Source organism: Canis aureus, chromosome 6, assembly GCF_053574225.1.
Source record: "Canis aureus isolate CA01 chromosome 6, VMU_Caureus_v.1.0, whole genome shotgun sequence".
NCBI lineage: Eukaryota > Metazoa > Chordata > Mammalia > Carnivora > Canidae > Canis > Canis aureus.
In genome coordinates this window covers 12,506,519-12,520,149 of record NC_135616.1, presented here as the reverse complement: position 1 = coordinate 12,520,149, position 13,631 = coordinate 12,506,519, and the positions used below count along the sequence as shown (strand labels likewise).

The following is a 13,631-nucleotide window of genomic DNA, read 5'->3' as shown; positions in this document are numbered from 1 at the left end:
TAGGTTGCAGATGGAATTAAATTTTCTTTTCTTTTCTTCTTTTAAAAAAATTGTTTACCTATTCATGAGAGACACACAGAGAGAAGCAGAGACACAGGCAGAGGGAGAAGCAGGCTCCCTGTGGGGGGCTGATGCGGGACTCGATTCCAGGACCCCAGGATTACGACCTGAGCCAAAGGCAAACACTTAACCGCTGAGCCACCCAGGTGCCTCTGGAATTAAATTTTCTAATCAGCTGATTTTCAGTTGGAAAGTTATCCTGGATTAACTAAGTAGGCTCACTGTAATGATAAGAATCCCTATAAGAAAAAGAGAGAAGTCAGAAGTCAGAATCAGAATCCTGCAGTGAGACTCAAGACTCTTTGAAGGTGAAAGGGGCCATGAAAAAAGGAATGCAGGTGGTTCCCAGAAACCAGAAAAGACAAGGGAACACATTCTCCCCTAGAGCCTCCAGGATGGACTGCGGCCCTGCTGAACCTTAATTTTAGCCAAGATTCATTTCAAACTTCTGACCTCCAAAATAGTAAGATAAGAATCCATGCTGTTTTAAGACACCAAGCTCTTGGCAATTTGTTATGGCAGCAATAGGAAGTTAACAGAAGCTGTATTTTATGAATTATTCAGTTTTGAATGTTTAAAATGTCCATTATGTTTTATTCTTTGAACCATGAATTAGATTTATGTTTTTAATTTCTCAGGTAGGAATTTTAAAATTTATCTTTTTGTAATTGGCTTCCATCATTATTATGTTATGATGAGAATATATGGTCTCTATAACATCAATTTTCAAAACATAGTGAGAATCTTTTTGTCCTAAGATACCTATTTTCTGAATGTTTCATGTATGAGAGAAAAGACTGTATATTAGTTGTTGGAAGTAGGTGTTTAGATAATTGTTATTGCAGCCATCAGATGTAAAAATAATTGCATTTAAATCGTTTATATCTTTACTGATATGTCATCTAGTTTAACTAAAATTTATGAGAAATAGACGTTAAAATTTCTCATAATTATGGATTTGTTAATTTCTCCTTGCCATTCTGTCAAATTTTCCTTTAAATGTTATGTGATTATATTTAGTGTTTACAATTTCATAATATATAACTAAGTATACTCTGTCCACTGTAGGTGTTGTGTCTTTTTTTTTTTTTTCTCCAAATTCCTGGTTTAATAAGGACTTGTTTATTTGAGAAAAAAGGGTCCCAAACATCAGGCTGTTCACAAAAATAACCCACAGTATCAACTTTAGAAAACAAATCTTAAGACTATTACACTAATTATTTTTCTAGAGGATGCATTTGACATGCCAACTCTCATTCACAAAAATACATTGTTACATTTGTGTTGAACAGCCCCATATAGCATTCTTATGTGGGGTATAACACACATACCTCTAACTCAAAGCTGCTCTCAGGTGCTACTCAACTAATGCGATTGCCTTTGCAGTTAGGGAAGCAACTACTGAGCTCATGTATGAATGGAAAAAACTGTACTCCCTGCATAACAAGAGATTATTTTGGAGACAGTTGGTAAAAACCACACATCCTTTTTATTGTTAAGTCATAAAGAGGTATCAAAATTAAAAGCAAAAATTACAGGGTAAGACAACATAACTACTAGGAGCGTCAAAGGAAGTGAAAATGGGACTAGGCGCAGGGCAATATGAATTAATGAACATGGGAAGGATAAGGATGGGGAGAACAGTGAGCATGTGCTGAAGAAGATACTAGGGGAGAGGATCTGGTGAAAATTTTGATCTTAGACAAGGGCCTAGGTAAAGAAATAATGGGACAAGATTTCTAAACCCCACTATGTGCTTAAGAGTCATCCTCGCCATTGGCGCTGTCTCTGTCATCCTCTCCTTCCTCAGCCTCTTTTTCATCATCCTTGATCAACTCCAGCTGGTCATCCCCCCGATCTTCATTATCATCATCATCCAGTAGGTCCCCCTCCTCAGCAGAGTCATCTGCACCCCCCTCAGACTCCATCTTCACATTAGTCTCATCTTTCTTCAGGGAGCTGCTGCTCTGCTCCTCTTCTGACTTATCATTCTTCATCTCTACTCCTTGTTTGCTCTGTTCTTTCTCAATTTTTTCCAGGCTTTCCAGTAGAGAATCCACTTTTTGTTTTATCTGGGTCAACTCCTTCTTAATGGTTTGAAGGTCATCTCCTTTCAACTTTCCAGACTTGGAAGAAGATCCTCGCTGTCCACTCTTAGAATTGAAGCCACTTTTGCCCCTTCGTGAGGTGTTTCCTGATACGCGCTGACGTTTCGAGGGAACCACAGCGCGAGCAATTGGAGGAGGAGGGGGTCCACGTGCTGGGTAACTGTACATCCTGTCATAATAATCTCTTTGAAAGTCATAGTCCAAATCAAAAGAGGAGCCGTACATCTCCGCTGCAGAACGTTTCACACCTGCTTTTCCTCGGTTCACTTTTGGCTCTGCAGCCAGATTAATATCTAAAACCTGGCCGGCAATCATTCTGCCATCCTCTCCTGCCACAGCAGCCCGGGCATTTCTCTCATTAACATACTGAACGAAGGCAAAGCCTTTATGAACAGAGCAACCCACGATTTTGCCGCATTTTGAGAAGATTGCCTCCACATCAGATTTCTTGACCACAAGAGTATTGAGATTCCCAATGAATACACGGGAGTTCATGGAGCGAGGATCTGTCTTGTTGGTAACATTGCTGGCCATTGTCTTTGATGGTAAGGTTCCTCTCAAAGCCGAAAACAGGAGGGGGGAGGGAGAAGGGATTCGATTCTGAATCTCCCTCTCCCGGGTTCCACGTGGAGAAGCCAAGTGCTGCTCGAGGGCGAGGTCGCGGCCGCGACCGCTCAGCCTTCGTCCGGTGTTGTGTCTTAAAGTCTATTTTGTTTGATATTAACATAGCTTCCTATCTTTACATAGGTTAAGTGTTTGCCTGACATCAATTCTCCCTTTTTTTTTTCACGTTCAAATTTTCCATGCTTTTGCATTTCAGAAAAATAACATACAGGTTTGGTTTGGTTTTGTCCAGTCCAGTTATCTCTGGACTTTAACTGCTGAGTTTGCTTTATTTACATTCATTATGCTTCCTAATACATTTGATTTTATGTCTTCCATTTTGTGTTATTTTTTCAATTAACCTGCTTTTCTTTTACTTCCTCTATCTACTACTAGTATTCTACTTGTTTGCGCTAATTTAATTGATTACCCTTTTAAATTTTCCTATACTTAATTTCTAAGAATTTTTATTGTACTTAAAAATAGTAAATGCATAAAAGTTTAACAGTGTCAAAAATTAGTACTTCTTTCTCCTAAAAATATTATTTATTTTAAATTACTTTTCTACATTACATTATATTGTCTGGATTATTAATCTCATCTTATTTTATAAACACCTACCTAACCACACACCCACATGAATACAAAATTGGTCACTATTATCTTGGGGACAGATCCTTTCTCTTGCTTCTTTCTTCCATAGGGACAATGGACACTATGGGCTCTCTCTTGCCTAACTCCCTCATTTATTAATTTGGTAGGTTATGTTATTTGTTCGGATCAGACTTGATGTGCAAAATTTCAGCCAATGGAATACAAGTAGATGTGACATGGGCAACCTCCCAATGAAAGAGCCAACACATGGTTGGAATGTATATGCCTTTTCAGCCATGAGAATAGCATCTCCCAAAGAAGGACATCTCCTCTAACTACTAATGAGACTAGGGATAAAGTCCTCTTATATGATCAAGAAATAAAGACTTCCTGTTGTAATCCTAGAAAATTTCTGCTTTATTTATTACAGCCACATAAATTATATGAAACTGATTGTTTTACCTTCCAAGAGAAGTGGTAAGAACCCATAGTGAATTTGGGAGGGGTCAGATATGGTCTGATAAACTCCTTGCTCTTTGACATCAGATTTCCTGTAAAATGTACACACATTCTTGGCCGATTGTAAATTTCGGAGCAGCTGCCATTTTGAGGAGTAACTTTATTTCAGAGTAGATTTTCAAACTAGTCTAGTTCTACACCTAAAGCATATATTCCAAAAAAAAAAAATTTAAAAAAAGCATATATTCCAATATACAGATATATTGGTTAATGAAAACTGGTGTTTTCATCTATATCTACCTAGGTCTGATGAATATTTCTTGTATTTCAATTCAGATGAAGAAGAATATTATATATGGACTCCTCCAACATGTGTGATTGTACACAGTTATAACTTATTTAGATTTACTTACATGTTCACCTATCTCAATTGTTGACTACTATGTCTAACATTCATCTCCCTCATCTGAATTCAAATACCTTCTTCATAAAGTCTATCCATTATTCATTCTTTCAATAAAGGTTTAAATCGTAAATTATCTCAATCTATATTTGTCTCTATGCTCTCATCTTACAAGATGATTTAGCCAGGTATGTGATTTTTGTTTGATAATTTTCTCTCAGCACTATTGTCTTATCTCCTATGTTTTTGCTATTATGAAGCTTGTATTCAGTGAATTAATGTTCCTTTATGAATGAATTCTTTTTTTTAATTTAGTTCCTATTAAGAGCTTTTTTTTTTTTCTTACCCTTGGTTTTCCTCACTTTCCTTACTTTTACTTTTAAATCTGAGGACTCTCCTTTGATGAATTCTGAAAAAAAAAAAAAGAAAAGTATTTTTCTTGTCAAATATGTTTCTTTCTTTGCTATCACTCTCTTTTAGAGACTCTAGTTTTTCTTATAAAACTATTATTAGTGATATGAAATCTGTCATCTAGGTTTCTACTCTCTTTTCCATATTTTAAAAATCTATTTGATTCATTGCACTGCATTCCATAAATTTTTCTCAGGCCTAACTTTCACTTCAACAACTACCTCCTCAGCTGGTGTCTAATTTCTTCTATGACCTATCCATTAGGGTTTGACTCATAAGTCATTTTTTGGCATACATTTTTATTCTTTTGCAATGTCCCTTTAGTGCTTCAAGGTCTGGGCTTCTGTTTTATGTGGTGTTGGCAAATTTTTTAATATGTGGATTTGTTCTTCATTTATTTCTTTGAATTTATTTTCAATGGACATTTTCCCCCCTTTTGTGAATCCCTTGTGGTCTTGGTTATGAGTATTTAACTCAATAGGGTTTTGTATGTAGTTACCCTAGAAACCCCTCATCTATCAGAAACATGGCAACAGGGGTGCCTAGGTGGCTCAGTCAGTTAAGCCATGGGCTCTTGATTTTAGCCCAAGTCATGATCTCAGGGTCGTGGGATTGAGCCCACGTAGGGTTCCATGCTAAGCACAGAGTCTCCTTGAGATTCTCTGCCCTTCCCACCACTTGTGTGTGCCTGTGTGTGCACATGCTCTTTCTCTATCTCTCTCTCTCTCTCTCTCGAAAGAAAGAAAGAAAGAAAGAAAGAAAGAAAGAAAGAAAGAAAAAAGAGAAAGAAATAGAAAGAGAAAGAAAGAAAGAAAGAAAGAAAGAGAAAGAGAAAGAAGAAGAAAGAAAGAAAGAAAGAAAGACAGAAAGAAAGAAGAAAGAAAGAAAAGAAAGAAAGAAAGAAAGAAAGAAAAAGAAAAAGAAGAAGAAAAAAGAAAAAGAAAAAGAAAAGAAAGAAAGAAAGAAAGAAAGAAAGAAAGAAAGAAAGAAAGAAAGAAAGAAAGAAAAGAAAGAAAATTTAAATTATTACCTTGGTATGGGGGTGCCCATTCTACTTATAGATTAGAAATTTGAATTCATAGCCAAATAAGACACAAGCCTGAAATTTGATGTTTCCTCGGTGCACTCATTAATCTTTCTCACCAAAGCCCTTACAGAGGCAATGGAGCTTCTCGCGATCAAACTGCACTGAAGACTTTTTTTTTTCTAGTGAATGCTCTTACAGAGTGTGAAGCCTTTTAAAGTCCTGACTTTATCGAAGGAGATCCCAGCTTTAAATCTCCCCCTCATTCAGGCTCAGGATCTATTCCTGAAGAAAGTTAAGATTCCTGCTTCTAGTTTCCAAAGCCAAAGTCCAAGGCTGCTACAGCATCACCTCATGTTACTTTACGCTTTCGTTTTCATCTCTGCTTCATTTTTGTCATCTTTGTATTTTCCTTTCTTTCTTGAAAACTTGGCTATACATTAATTTTCATATGGAATCCAGCATTTCTTAGGTTATGTGTAGGTTTTAAGGTTATAGTATTTCTGCCATGTTGATAAAACTATAGTTTCTTTTTAAGATTTAAAAAAATATATACATATGAGAAAGAGACAGAAAGAGTACAAACAGGAGGAGAGGCAGAGGGAGATGCAGACTCCCCACTGAATTGGGAGCCTGATGTGGGGCTTGATCCCAGGACCCTGAGATCACGACCTGAGCCGAAGGTAGATGCTTAACCATCTGAGCCACCCAGGTACTCCAAAACTATAGTTTCTACTATTTTCCCATATCCCCTTTGGTTATGAATCTCAATTCTTTCCCCATTATTGTTTCTTCCATGTCAAATTTCTGACACTTTCTCCTCCCCACCCCACTGCCCCCATTTGTCTTACATTCTCTGGGCTATATCCACTGAAAATGTCCTTGGATGTGAGAGGGCAAGAAATAATTGAGCCCGCATAAGTTTTGACTTTAGGCAGATATAAGTCTCCAAACAGTGCTGTCACTGACAGACATTTGTGCATTACTTACATTAGATGCAAAATAATACAGCTCTAAACCATGACATCCTCCATTTGCTGTTTCTTAATTTTCCTATTCTGACCTTTTCCTTTTTATATCATAGGGGTTAAGTTTTCCAGCTATCCTCTTTTTCCCTCGGGGCTAACCAAAGAAACTCCAGTTTTTAGTCTTAAAATATAAGACTTTCTAATCACTGTTTTAAAAAAAAGTTATAAAAGGTGAGATAAAAATATTACCTCTGCAAGAAAATCACATAATATTTTGCGCCAAAGCATTATTAAAAGGTTTAAATTCAATGATGAGACCTTTCAAAACCACAAAGACTTCTTGTTGTGTCTTACTAAACTAAACTTTAAACTCTAGGAGATGTGTTATTCCAATTGATTGCTTTACTTAATAAAATAGTGGCCTGAAATAATATTTAAATTGATATCTCTGTTTTCTCAAAGGCATAAATATTTGGATAGTTTCTTTGAAAAGCCAGAGGTTGATCATTGTTACTTCCTTTTCTCTCATTTGAATGGAAGAATAAATAAAATGACACATTATATTTCTTATTTAAACAGACTTTGAAAGTCTTAGCTAACCAAAATAGTGTCACCTATATATTGAGAAAAATTACCTACCACACAGGGCAGTTAGACAATGTAATGATTCATTGACTGGATACTTCTAAAATGCCTGGGACATGGCCAACTTGTGGTAGAATGCTGATTCATCCGCACTTGCAAAGCTTGTTTGTTATGTTCCTCCTCTGACTTCTAGATCATTTCTCTTATATAGTTCTCTTCCTTTCTTTCTGACAATTTATCTTTTATCTATTACTGTCATTTTGTGGAAACCTCTTTCTTTTTCCTTTCCCTAAATTATATGTGACTCCCAAAGGATGATATTGTCTTTAGAATGTTTCTTTTTCCCTGTCTCTCCCTTAAGAAATGAATAGTATGGACCTTGAACAACGAGGGAGTTAGAGGTACTAACCTCCCACCCTGTGCAGTTGAAAATCCATGGATAACTTTCATCTCCCCCAAATCTTCACTACTAATAGCCTATTGTTGACCTGAAGCCTTATTGGTAACATAAACAATCAACACATATTTTGTATGTTATACATATTATATACATTATATACTGTATTCTTATAATAAAGTAAGCTAGAAAAAAGAAAATATTATTAAGACAACTATGAGAAAGGAAATATACATTTACAATACTGTGCTGTATTTATTGGAAAAAGTCCACATATAAGACTCATGCAGTACAAACTCATGTTCAAGGGCCAACTGTATATTCAAAATTATCATACAAGGTTATTAGGAGAAATAAATGATATCTATTCCCCAATGTGTATTGACTGTATCATCACACCTGCTATTATTTTGTCATCTGACACCCTTAAGGACTTCCCAATAGGATGCCTCTCATAGAAACATTGTTTAAATATGTAACCATTCAGTAACAGAAATCAACTGATAAGGTAGACTTCCAGTGAAGTGGACCTTTTGGCCTTTGATACACAGATCATTAGAAGTAAAAGAGAGAGGTGGTATTTTTTGTTTTTCAGCTAAAATGTAACTAAGTACAAACTCCCATTACCTTTATGATGAATACAGCTTCTGAGTTGAATTTGACCAAGTGACTGTTCTTTTGAAACTTTATGAATTTAGACAGTTATGAAAAAGACAATGGGTTTTGTCCTTCTGGTGATTCTAAATGATTAATATGAAGCTAAAATATATTATTTTCTGTTCCTTAATGTCTTCTTGGTTGGGAAATTGAGGTAAGTTTTTTGGTGCTTAACATATTCATCTTGTGAAGAGGTTACTGATTTTTCTTTTTTCCCTATAAATTATGTATCAGTGCTTTATTATTGACTTTAAAATTGTAATCCATAAAATTAAAAAAAACAAGGTTATCAATCACTACTAAAAGTGACAAATGGTTAATAAGTCAACACTTGTATTATCAGAATGAGATGTTAATTTCCAAAGGACTCTAATTAATTCTCAATTCTACTTTGTCTTAGGGTAAAATAGTCTGAAGAATGTTCTATGAATTATTTGCTATGTAAAAAGACAGGGAGCTGGAATACAGGAAAAAGAACAAAAGTATACATAAGGTATATTGAATTTCTTCAGGCTCTTCTTTCTAAACATGGCACTTAACATAATCATGGTGTTGAGTCCAGCAAAAATATCTCCAGAGTACATGCAAAGATCAGTGTAAGTTCAGGTAACGTAATTTTGTCTTATTGGATTAATCCATCATTCATAATTAGGATTTCACATTGGAAACGCCTGGGCAGTTATGTATTTCAACATATTTATAATGAGAAACAATGCCTGGGTTTCTTTACCTCATAGACCTCCCCTGAGGGAAATGTATTTTGTGAAAGCTTCCCATATGTTCAATTTTATACCAAAGTTTAAAAGTGAGATATAGCTGATCCCTGGGCGGCTCAGCGGTTTAGCATCTGCCTTTGGCAGGGCGAGATCCTGGAGTCGCGGGATTGAGTCCCACGTCGGGCTCCCGGCATGGAGCCTGCTTCTCCCTCCTCCTGTGTCTTTGCCTCTCTCTCTCTATGTCTATCATAAATAAATAAATCTTAAAAAAAAAAGAAAGTGAGATATAACATTATTCTTTCAGAACACATATCACGACTCTTTCTTTTTGGGTGAAATGGTTTGTTTTGAAAGGGGGCAGTGACTATTGGATTTGGACAATCTTGGGTATGTTGTGGTGTTCTTCAAAGGTAACAGTAATATCTCTTTGTGTTAGTTTCACCATCAGAGTAGATAATGTGGGATGTTTTTATGCTTATGGCTTCACAAGTCAGCAGTATCATCCTTTGAAACATCTCTTTTGGCTACAGTTTAAAATCCCAACACATTACAAAATACAATATTAGCTTCATATCTTAAAATAGGAAGATCAGCAAGTAAATATTTTTTGTTTAATTGATTCACTGGACTTTGTGTTTATAATATTAGAGTATATGATTATCATAGTGATATAAGAAATGGTGCATTTAGGATGAGAAAATAAAATAAAACAAATTTTTGGAGATATCTATGATTTTATATATTAAAAATATAATATTTCTGACATTCAGAATGTATAAAGAATAATAGAAATTATGTATGTATATATAAATATATACATTCATAATGGCCAGATTAAGAAAATGTTAAAATGACAGGAAACCTCTATAATTCACTTCTTCAGTTGGATTTACCTTCCTCCTTCCAAAAGGAAAACACTGTAACAATTAAGAATTTCTCATACTTAAAAAAATACATTTACAACATATGCATGAATCCATAATCCATATCTAGTAATGTTTTACATGTTTTCAAATTCATTTAATAGGATATTTAAAGCATCTTTTTCTCATCCATAGTGTTCCAAATTATGTTTAGAGATTTATCTTTGTTGATAAAAAAGCTCTAGACCATTCATTATCATGGTTATCTATTTTTATTAGATGGATAGATTATAATATATATATTTATCTTTCTGTTAATGGATGGTCTTTTTTTTCAATTTTTTTCTAATAGAAACATGATCACAGTAAACATTTTTGTTTATGTCTTTAAGCTACACATGTAGAATTGGATCTGGTGGGTCACAAAGTATGGATGGATTCAGCTTTATTAAACATTAGCATTCTGCTGTCTCTCAACAATGACATATAATTTACACTCTCACCAGTAGTAGATAAGAGTTTGTATTGCTCCATATTTACTCCAACACTCGAGTTGACTGACTTTAAATTTTACCAATTGGATGAGTAAGCAACAGTATCTCCTTTTGCTTTGAATGTCAAATTGCCTGACTACCAGTAAAATGAAGTATGTTTTATATTATTAATGATCCTCTTTTATGATCAATTACCTGTTACCTTTTGTTTGCACATTTTCCCATTATTTTTCTTATTTATTTGAGTTCCTAATACACTTGTATCTTTACATACTACAAGATGGACTGTCTTCTGGAAAGGCTGAATCCTTTCAAGATTACTTTCATTTCAATAGTGAATTCATTATAAATAAATGCTTGATCTTAGCAGGTTAAGATTCTGTCTTAACCGAGTTAATTAATCCAATTGTCAGGGATAACCCCATTTTACCAAGCTCACAATATTTATAAAGTGATGCATCAATATACAATGTCAATGTATTTATCACTTCATAAAGCAGGACCTTTAGAGTTGGCAGAAATGGGTTCAAACTCTGATTTTACCACACAGCAGCTATAGGGCCAGGATGGAATCTCCATGAGGACATGAATTTTTGTCTCTTTTTTAAACTGTTTTATTCCTAGAACTCTGAACATGCCTGACACATAATATCCACCCAATAAATAGCAATTCTGAGTAGGGAATCTGCTAATGTCAATGTACAAGTTATTGTTTCACTCATGGTCCCCCTTATGCATGGATTCAGAAATTTTACATTTTAATGTAAAAAAGTTAACTTTCTTTTCCATATGGTTTAAATATTCTCATATCTTAAAAAATAAATAAGTAAACTCTTTCTTAGAACAAGTTCATGAAGTTATTCTATCTCAAAATTATCTCTTTTATTATTCTGGAATTAATTAATTATGACACTTCTATGTTTCTAATTAATCTTTTCCATATGATAGCCATTTGCCCCAATGCCATTTTCTGAATAATTCATTTTTACACTCAAATCACTTATCAAATTTTCCATCTATCATTTATCCAGTTTCCATAAATGAATGCATCTCTTTATACATTTAAAAATCTGATTTTGCTAGTCCATTTTTCCATAATTATATCACACAATCTTCATTATTCTAAGTTTAAATAAGACTAGATATTTATCTGAAAGAACAAGCCCCGCTGTATTCCTCCCCCCGCCACACACAACACAGTTCTTGAAATTTTTCCTGAATATTGATGCTCTTTTGTCCTTCCACAAAGATTTTAGAATAAATTTGAAAGCTCCATTAAATCTTTCAGAATAAGAATTATAATTTTAACCTTGCATTCCATTATTTCTGAGCTATATGTATCTATTTATATGGATCTACTTTAAACTCACTAAATAAAACTCTTATAATCTACAATGAGATTCTAAATAAATCTTGTTAAAATAATTCCTAGAAATTTTACACTTTTAGTTGCTATTGTAATGATATGTTTTTGTGAAATTACATTTTCTAATAATTTGTTGATAATATATAATTCAATTGACATATTTTATTGAAGTCAGAGTCAGCAATGCAATTTTTTTTTCAGTAATGCAATTTTTCTAAATTTTTTTAAAGTAAAGAATTATATAGTCTACAAATAGTGATAATGTTAATTCTTATTCCTAAACTTTATACCTTTACTTATTTTTCTAATCTTACTGGGTTAGGTAGAATTTTCAGTAAAATATGAAGGAGGCAATGTTAAAGGTCATCCTTATCTGTTTTCTGAATTTAGTAAGGAAACTCAAGGTAGTTCATGTGATTTCTCTCCCTATTTGGTGGGGACCAGTGAATGTAGGGTGGCCCAACTGGGTGGAAGCTGTTAGTGCAGTGGTGAAAGAATTCATCCAAGGCAGAACAAAGGAAATAGAAGTTTATTGAATACATCACAAGGGAGCAGAGGGCAGCAAAGCAGAGATTGTCTGCCAAAAGGCAATGTTGGGGGCCATAGTTAAAGGTGGGAAGTGGTGAGGTATGGGGTGGTATGGAATAATTTTCCTTTTTTAGTACCTGTGTCAGAGTGTAAGTAACCCATTGGTCTGCTAAGGCTTATGGATATTTTGAGATGGGTTGCCTAGTTGGCCAGTTTATACTAACCCCAGCAGTTGGAGGTTCCTGTGGGCTCTTTTACTCCATTTTTCAAGTTGGTTGCCTAAAAGAGGCCTCTACATTAACACTACTAGATAAATCATAATATAATGCTTTACTCTTAAATATGAGGCATCTAAAACAGTGTTAAGTAACTATTACCAGATTCAAGAATTTGCCCTCTATTATAGTTTATTAAGAAGAATTTTAAAAATTTGTTTTGTTTATAGTAATCACAAAAGGGAACTATGTTATCCAAGCTGTTTTTACATCTACTAATATAATTATATATATTTCTTCTTTAATTTGTTAATAAAAATTACATTATTATGTTCTAAATGCTTTACTGACATATATCATAATATGGTTATGTGTACAATATGAAGAATTTACATGTATGCACACATTTAGATAAAGTTATGGAGGGGTGCCTGGGTGGCTCAGTCAGTTAAGCATCTGCCTCTGCCTTATGACCTTGCGGTCCTAGGATCAAGCCCTGCATTGGGCTTCCTCCTCAGTGGGGAGCCTGCTTCTCTCTCCTGCTCTGCCTGTTTGTGCTCTCTCTCTTTCTGACAAATAAATAAAATCTTTAAAAAAATGTTATAGAATAGTTTCAATATCTCAAAAATCTCCCTTGAGCATCTAGTAATGATTCTATCCAGAGGTAATCACTATTCCAGTTTCAATTATCAGAGAATACGTTTGCCTCCTCTTGAACCTCATATCGGTGGAATAGCACCATAGATAAAAATATTATTTCCAGCTTCGTTTACTGATCATTATGACTATGAGATTCATTTTTCTGTTGCTGTTATGGACTGAATGTATTCCTCCTAAAATTGATGCATTGAAATCTTAACCTCCAGTGAATAGGTGTCTCTACAAGGAACTCGAGAGAGTTCTCCTGCTCTTCCTATTATATGAGGACATGAGGAACAGACCCCCATCTATGAAACAGGGTACCAAATATGTTAGCACCTTGATCTTTGACTTGCCAGCCTTCAGAGCTGTGAGAAGTAAATGTTTGTTGTTTAAGCCATCCAGTCTATGGTATTTTTGTTATAGCAACCCAAATGGATATGATAGTTGCTATAGCAGGAATTTATTCTTTTTTCTTATTGTTTGCAGAATTCTATTTATCATTTTAGCACATTCAATTTACTTTTTCTATACTTGATGC

The 13,631-nt window shown here is 34.5% G+C and overlaps 1 pseudogene; it reads right to left on the bottom strand.

Annotated features, from left to right (window-relative positions):
* Window positions 1–1,131: 1,131 nt before the first annotated feature.
* Window positions 1,132–2,849, bottom strand: LOC144315522 (heterogeneous nuclear ribonucleoproteins C1/C2 pseudogene; annotated as a pseudogene).
* Between the last annotated feature and the right edge of the window lie 10,782 nt (window positions 2,850–13,631).